The sequence below is a fragment of the Lipotes vexillifer genome, unplaced genomic scaffold (genome assembly GCF_000442215.2).
Source record: "Lipotes vexillifer unplaced genomic scaffold, Lipotes_vexillifer_v1.1 scaffold164, whole genome shotgun sequence".
Taxonomy (NCBI): Eukaryota; Metazoa; Chordata; class Mammalia; order Artiodactyla; family Lipotidae; genus Lipotes; species Lipotes vexillifer.
The window spans coordinates 2,606,898-2,615,471 of NW_006789313.1; positions in this window are offsets into that span (position 1 = coordinate 2,606,898).

The following is an 8,574-nucleotide window of genomic DNA, read 5'->3' on the forward strand; positions in this document are numbered from 1 at the left end:
AAATGGAGGAGTCTCATCATTCTAGGCTCAGGTTTCAGCTGTTCTGGGCAGCTTTTATTTGTGCACCTTCAATGCAAATGTGCTTTTAATCCTGCTTTCTACTTGACATTAGAAATTCTTCTTTACAGTGATGGAATGCAATGTCTGTCTTCATGCAAGACTTGAAGCTGGAGTGTGAAAGAATCATAGCCAGCACCCACTGTACCTGGGAAGTGTGGCTACATCCCCTCTCAGTTTTCAAAGCTGATTTTTTTTTTTAATGCAAATGATGCTCCAGTTGGCCTTGACAGCAGCATCTGTGCATGAGATGGAAATCCAGAGCATAATCCAGGTACCCTCCAAAGTCACCAAATTTCAAAGGACAGCAGTGAAAATTAGATAGAGAGAGAGAGAGAGAGAGAGAGAGAGAGTGAGAGAGAAAGAGAGATCACAGGCAGTGACACTGAGCTAACATCATTTTCAGGGAGCTGGTTAGCTGGAGAAATCTGAATTCTTTTCATGCAGAACTTCAGTCACTCAATTAGTCCACACTGCTATTTTATTTTTAGCAGATTATGTTTGGATTCTTGTTTTCTCTTGGGTTTAGGTTTAAAAAAAATGGTTTTTTCCTGCCTCCTATCACACTGCATCCTGCGGATTAAATAGGCTCCAAATTAGCTTCTCCTCATATTTGTAGTCAGTAGATTTATGTAATGAGAAAAAAAAACCACTAGACATAAAAACCCATTTAGTAACATGCATGTGCAAACTGGCCATGAGGGATTCAACAGAATGCAGATATTTTACCTGGTATTCAGTATACATACAGCTTTCCGGGTTCCCTTAATGGAGAATACCAGTGAATGCTTCAGCATGAAAAATAAAATTGTGGGACCTCCACATAACAGATGGAGGTCTACATGCATGTACTCTCATTTACTCTCATTCCCTTCAGAAGTCTCACTAATCAGACAGTAAAAGGATTTTAAGAAGGCATAATCTATAAAGGCAAAGAGAATAGAAAACTGGAAAGTAGATAGACAAGTGATAATTATTAAGTTCAGCTGTAGAAAAAGCTAAGCAGCAACTATTTTATTCAGCAGAAACCCACCTCTGCCCCCAAATAAAGATTTAAGAACTGCTCATGAAGAGGAGGTAAGAATGTAGCTAAAATCAGGATGATTGTTTAAAAATATATTTAAGAAGAAATTAAAATTCTATATTTCCTTTCCCATTCCATATAGCCAAGTAACTGCTTTTCCTTCACCCTGGCAGAAAACTGGATGTTTAGCCTCTGGAGGGGGGCCTCTGGATTGGGGGAACAGTGGCCATAGTTGATGCTGGGGAGACAGTATTGTCAACAGAGTGGTTAAGTGACCTCTGCCCACTGACTGTTAAAACCACCAGCCCACCACTCCTGGCTTTTATCCCCACCAGGCAGGAGGCTGGTAGATTCTTATCTGCAGAACTGACCTGCCCAAGAGAAAGATTAAAAACAAACAACAAAAAACAAAACCATCAGGGATTTCCTAGCTAACTGGTCCAATGAGATACTCTATACCAGGATTTCTCAACCAAAACCACTGACACTTTGGGCAGGGTAACTTTTTGTTGTGGGGTTGTCCTGTGCAATGTAGGATGTTTAGCAGCATCCCTGCCCTCTATGCACTAGATGCCAGCAGCACTGCTCTACACTGAAGCCCACGGTCAGCAGGCCCCGCTCATGCACTTGGAGTTTTCAGTTTCTTAGCACTTCATTCACTTGCCAATGTGAGCTGACAACCAAAAGTCAGAAGACACCTGAAGAGGAAAGCCTCTAATGTGAAATATGGAGATGAAAATAATGGAAATGTGGAGAGGATGGTGCATTGGGGAACTGCACAGTGATCTGGGCCAATGAGTTAGAGCCAACCAGTGGGAAAGTTGACGTATGGGCACTCTCAGCAGAGAACAGCACCTGTAAAAGTATGGAAATGTGCAAGAGGATGGTGCGTTGGGGAACTGCACAGAGATCTGGTTGGCTGGAGTGTAGGCAGTGTGTGGGAAGAGGACAGACCATTAAACTAGAGAGGTAAGTTCAGGCCAGATCTAAGGAACTCTCCTCATGGGTTTGTTTATGGTCAGGCCCTTCAAGACAGCTGTTCTCTTGCTCTGTGGACATCCCCTGCTTGACCAGTCCCTGCTTCACCTGCACCCTACTCATGTGAACATGCTTGCCTCCAGCCCCAGCTAGTGATCTTTCTAATCCTTAGGCCAGAACGGCTCCACCTGCTAGTTTATTTAAGGGAAACATCTGCCCTCGGGATGGTTGTTAATCTGAGTGGCTGTGCTGGATGTGCCCCCGCTTCTGGTTTCCCTGGTAACTGATGAGCCAACCTGAGGTCAATTCCCCCTATAAACGGTAGCCTTCTCCGCAAGGAGTGGAGATTGTTGTCATGTCCTGCCTGCCCTTTGCCATCCATGGTGGGGTGTCGCTCCAGGACTCTTTCGTTTCAGACTTGTAAGATGGCCGTCTCTGATACAGCACTGATATCTCCATCACTGTCTCCAGGCTCTTTCTTCAGACTTGAGGCGGGGCAATTACAGTAAGTCCCCTACATATGAACCTTCAAGTTGCAAGCTTTCAAAGTTGTGAACGTGTGTTCCATCAACGTCAGGCGTGAGTGAAATTGCAGCTTGCCCTCTGTCTTCTATTGCTGACAATCCTTCAGCTCTACCATCTTCCACCTCCTCTCCCTCCTCCAGTCAGTGACTCTTCTTGCCGGTTCACTCGATGCCAGCCCCTGTTTGCCAGCTGTTGTACTGCACTACTGTACTTTTCAAGGTACTGTACTGTAAGGTTAAAAATGTTTTCCTTGTTTTTTATGTATTATTTGTGTGAAAAGTATTATAAACCTATATACTATATAGCCGATTGTGTTAGTTGGGTACCTAGGCTAATTTTGTTGGACTTTCGAACAAATTGGACTTACAAACGTGCCCTCAGAACAGAACTCGTTCATATGTAGGGGACTTACTATACAAGGCTTGTAGGCCTGCAGGGTGCAGCCCAACAGCTTCCTAAAGAGTCTGACCTACCCAGAAGGCCATAGGAAGCAATGAAGAACTGTCAGTAGGTTGGGCTATTATTGTAATAATATTCCTGGGAAACACACTTTGAGTGAAAGGTAAACCTATCCTGTATGATCTGTCCATTCATCAAAAAAGCTATGCGGACTCTCACCCCATCTTATCAACATATACACTTGACAGTGTGAACCACAACCTATTTCAAAGTAGCTCCTCTTGTACACCCCTTGGAAGGTCCCATGTATGCATTACAGAGTGCCGCCAGTACACAGAACATTTCAGGAACTCACTTCTTGTTATTTGCTCTGGGGCTGACAAATATGTGTATGAATATTTTCGGTGATGGTGAACCCACTCTTCGAAGGGTAATCTGATTTCGTAAATAGCCAAAAGCCATTGGATATTAAGGGACCACACAAGGAAACGTTCCAACTTGAATGCTGGAAAAGCAAAAGGAACATGAATCCCAGCTAACAGTTGCCAAGAAACTCTATATGATGCAGACGCAAATCATTTTGCCTCCCTCTTTTAAATTCAGACTCATTAAAATATGTATTTTCAGATGTCACTAATGAAAATAAATTGGGTAATCAAGGTGGCTCAAACAACTTGTAGTAAAAGTTCAGGTGTGATTTTTCAAGTAATGAGGATTTTCTTACATGTAACAAGGGGCTCTGCAGAGCCTCAGAGCTAGTTTGAGTTATGGCACCAAATTTGGAGTAAATTTATATTCTCCTAGGGAGACAATTTTCATTCGTGTTCTTTGCAGGATTCATTTTATCAACAGTAGTTTTGATCTCCTTTGTCCTATTTGATACTTGCACCATCTTTAAATACTGCTCCTTAAAATGAACAGCCAAAAATCTCAGGAAATTCTTAAATATTAACGTCTCAACATGCTTTTCCTCCTTCCAAGAACCCCGCCCTCCGCCTGCACTTTGCTCTGGCTCTCAGTGAACTGTAGAACTCGGGCAAAACCTGAATTTCTAATGCAAAAAAAAACGGGAGCCCTGGCCTCCCTGGTTGGGGGACCCACTCTTACCTTTTCTTTAAAATTGTTAAGTGCCAAGGGGTAACCCACTACAATTTGTTTCCTGTGCCCAGAGATGAGCATGTTTGAAAGGGGCACCACAATTTGCAAGATTCAGTGAATCATGGAGGTATTATGTTGACCATTACAGTCAGGGCCCATTTATTTCCTACATAATTAAAGATGATAATGAGCTTGGGATGGTTCCTGAGGAGCCCTCTAGTTCATTTCCCTGAAAGCAGACAGGGTTAGATACTAGAGGCATTTCCTTGGTGTGGCCACCCAGTCTCCAAGGGAAGGAAGGCAAGTGCATATGGGTGTTACTGAGCGTAGTCCATCAGCAGTGTTGGTGTTGTCACTGGTTTCCCTGCATCCACTGTTGCCCAGCCCCTGCAAACTGTTCTCTCCATAATGCAAATAGATTGAGCTTTCTAAAACAAGCCTGATCGTGTCACTCCCCTCTTACAAGCCGTCAAAAGCTGCACATTATTTTTGGAGAAAAAGCCAACCCCTTTACCCTGGCCTCTAAGGTTCTGCTTGATCAGATCCTTGCCTGCCTCTCCAGCCTCCCCGCCTTGCTCTGTGAACCACCCACATTAGCCCTTGCAGTTCTTTGAATGTGCTACTTTCTCCTGCCCCAGGGTCTGTTCACTCCTGTTCCCCCAGCTCAGAAGGTCCTCTTTCACCCCTTTTACTTGGTTTACAACTCTTCCTTTAGATCTCAGCTAGAGAATGCCTTTTACCCCTGACCCTTCCCCACAAAGTAGGCCAGCCACCCCTTGCCCCATTCTATATGCAGGGCTGCAGATCTATCTCAGAGCTATCTATTGGTAGCACTTAGCCCAGTTTTAAACTTATACATTAGTATTTGAGATTATTTGATTAATTAGTATGTCTCTCCTAATAGACTTTCAATTCCATGAGGTCAAGGACCATGTGGTTCTGCTTACTCTTGTATCCCCCTGGCACAGAGAAGGAGATGAATAAATCTCCACTGAACAAAAAAATGAGCGGGCCAAGAATCTATCTGCAAAGATGAAATTTAACGGGTTGGTGGAATTTGATTGTAGCAATGCATATATATGCACACAGTAGATACACATGCATCTCTGTCAGTCTTTTAAATATATGCTCTAGGAAGGTAAAGGGGTAGGAGAGTACATGACTAGTTAAAGGCGTGAGTAGCATGTTAATTAATCCCTTCATCCATCTTTCATTCATTTTTGTTCATTCAGATGTCAAAAGATGGAAAGGTTTCCTTTTTATTTGAACAGTTGGTACTATAATTTCCCTTAGAAAGTGAATTGTCTTGATTGCAGCAACACAAAAGACTGTGGTAAGTATTCAGGTTAAGAAGTGGGTTCCCCCACTCCCACTGGCAACCCTTCCCTCCTCCACCAAGAAATGGCAGAAAGATATAGTCTAGGCATGTGACTTTCTGACCATCTGAGCTGCTGCAGAAACAAAGCCTAGACAGACTAAGAAAAAGGTCATTGACTTAGCTCTTAGGTGATCCTTCTTGTATAGCATCTGTCACAACTTGGTTATTGATATGAACTATATGATGGACATTTAAAAATGGAGACCACTAACAAGTGGTTTATGCTTTTCACTGAAATATCTATATTATAGATACCAGGCAGCAAAGTTAAAAGTTTATTGAAAGCAACATATTTGATTTATACTCTTACCTTAATGGAAGATCATCCCATCTCTGCATGAAATAGAAAGAATAACTTGATTATTGACATCCTGACAGAAACAGTGATGCTGGAGAGAATACATGGACTCTTCTTGTGCTCTGAATAAAAGATGTAATTGGATGCAATCATTTCATTAATACACACATGGCCCTGTAATAGGAATACAGGGACCAGATGGCCAGGAGTGGACTGAGATGAAATGAAATGGGTGTTTGCAGTTTAGCAACTAACTACTTAGCCTGTATGGATTATACTAAGTCCTTACAGACCACAGGAACACATTTTCAGTATGAAATTCTGGCTTTGTGTCCGGAAGCACCATTCCCAACACAAGGAGAAAGCCTATTTTATGGAAGTCCTAGAGGGCTGTTGTGTATAAGTAGTTGATGGTGGGGATAACTGCACTAGTGCTCAAACTTTACTGCATATTGGAATCACCTGGAGAGTTTTTTTTTTTTTTTTAAATACCAGTGCATGGGGCTCAGCTACAGAAATGCTGATTTAATTGATCTGGGGTACAGCCTAGGCACTGGGATTTTTCAAATTTCCCCAGGTGGTTCTAAGGTGAAGTAAAATTTAAGAACCACAGCATTAATGCAATTCCTGTATTTCCACAAGGAGGCCCACTTTATAGATCAATAAAACAAGCAAGCACTTGTGTGGTGTGATTTGGGAGGGCTCAGAACATCCCTGGCCCTCAAACAGCTATTCTCTCCTTCTGTGTAGTGTTTGGAAAACTACCTAGAAAAATTCATTTCTTTGAATGAAGGCTTTGCAACTTAAATGAGGATAATTCCTCTGAGAAGGATAATACATTAAGTGGTTATCAGTTATTAACACCCTGGTGTGCCTGTTTATCGGATTACTTTCCTTTAATGAGTGAGGGGTGGGGAGTGAGTGAAGCATGATGGTGGGAAGCTCAAAGGTCAATAGGGTGTGGATTCAAGGTGAATTCCAGGGGTGGGAGATATGACCAAAGGCAGTCCACAGTCAAGGTGGAAGGATAAGTTTATATCAAAAAGATAAATTTTTGTGTGGGGTTCTGAAGGTCAGAGAACACTGTGAACCAAATCCAATGGGCAAGTTGGTGGGTTGCTCTTGGCAAACCCTCAGCTGACTATTAAAATACTGCAGCAGGGGAGCTGAGTGTGAGTGACAAGTGAGTGGAAGCCCCTTTCCAATCTCATCCAGCTCCAGCAACAGGAGGCTCTCTGGACCAGACTTGGGTGTTGGTGTCCAAGAGGGATCAGAAGGCGTGTAGATTGACGAGAATTGGAAAATCACAAAAGCCTCTGGGTTGATAATGCCTGAGTTGGCTGAGTCCTGACAAAAACAGGAATTGGCTAGATTTCAGGAGGTGAAGATACCAGGCAACCAGGAGCGTCCATGTATGATTATGAGAGCAAGGAAGAACCTTGAAAATCAGCTCCACGTCTTAGAGAATGTTCCTTTGGGGACAAATATCAATTCGACATAATTAACTTGGCTGTAGATATGAAGCAACAGGATGAATTAAACTTTTAGCAGCACACTCTGATGTGGAAAAAGTACAGGAAGGGTGCCTTTGGGAACTGACATATATTCTCCCTGCTTAACAGTTCTGTCAAGGGAAGGTCCTACCCATGTGCATTTCCCCTGCAATTTCTTCATCTCTTCCCTACAGACTGGAAACACACTCAGTAGGAAGCCCAGCTACATCCTGCATGGCTGGGACTCTGGCTGGGCCATGACAATGAGAGTGTGAAGAGGCGGGTGCTCAGACCCCAGGCAGGCTCTTCTGCACTGTAGCTGAAAGACTTGAATAGTGTTGATTTAAATCTCTTCCTTCAGATTTAATTAGCCCCTCCTGGGAATCTCCTGATGTGAATGGGAATCACGACTTGACATAAACATGAAAGATTATGTGTCAGCAGTGCTGATTTGATTCTTAACGAGTGTTAATTTATTTGCTGTGGTTTCACACATCTGCTTTGGCCACAGTGTCATATTACGTTAATCCCTGAGATATTACTACACATACCTATATTCTCTATACACAAAGTGGGGAATGGGGAATTTGTTCATGTGATTTTTTTAAAGGGATACATACCCTTTTATTCAAAGGACTAGCAGGCAGATTAGTTAGATTGCCCCACTATTTGGATATACAATCTCTTGAGGCTAAAACATAATTTGGTATTTGTGTCCATGACATTGCAGAATAGTTTCGAAAGGAACAGGCTCAGGGTAGTCTAGGCAACATATCAAGCCACCATATTTAGGGGTACTTATGATTGGTGGGTTGGACAGCTCTACTCCTTTATGGAATATTACTGTCTAAATTTTGTCTGGACAGTAAAACCCAAAAAGTGTTTCCCTAAACATTTAAGTCAGGGATTAAACAGAGGGAAGGAAACACACACAAAAAAAGAGAAAACTCACTTTGCAGCAAATAGGAATCGATTTCATCTAGCACTTATGTTCTTTCAAGTCTCACAAGACAGGTTGGGTTTGCCCAGTCAGAAGAAAGTTTGATGGTTTCATTAGGAAACAGATGTACGTAGGCCACTGGGGGAGATAAAGCTCAGTTAATCCTAGCTTTTTGTGAATGAAACGTGGAGGACTTTAACACAGAGACCATTCCCAAACCAAATGCAGTCCCTCTCGAGCCACACAAATCCTGGAGGCTACAGATGCTGGCGCTTCCCGGAGCCTGTATATCCAGGGCTGTGATCAGTTTTCTGAGGCAGCCTCTTTGATGCTGTAGCCCAAACCCTGCACACTCAGCAGCATTTTCTGGGTTAGTTCAGCAGG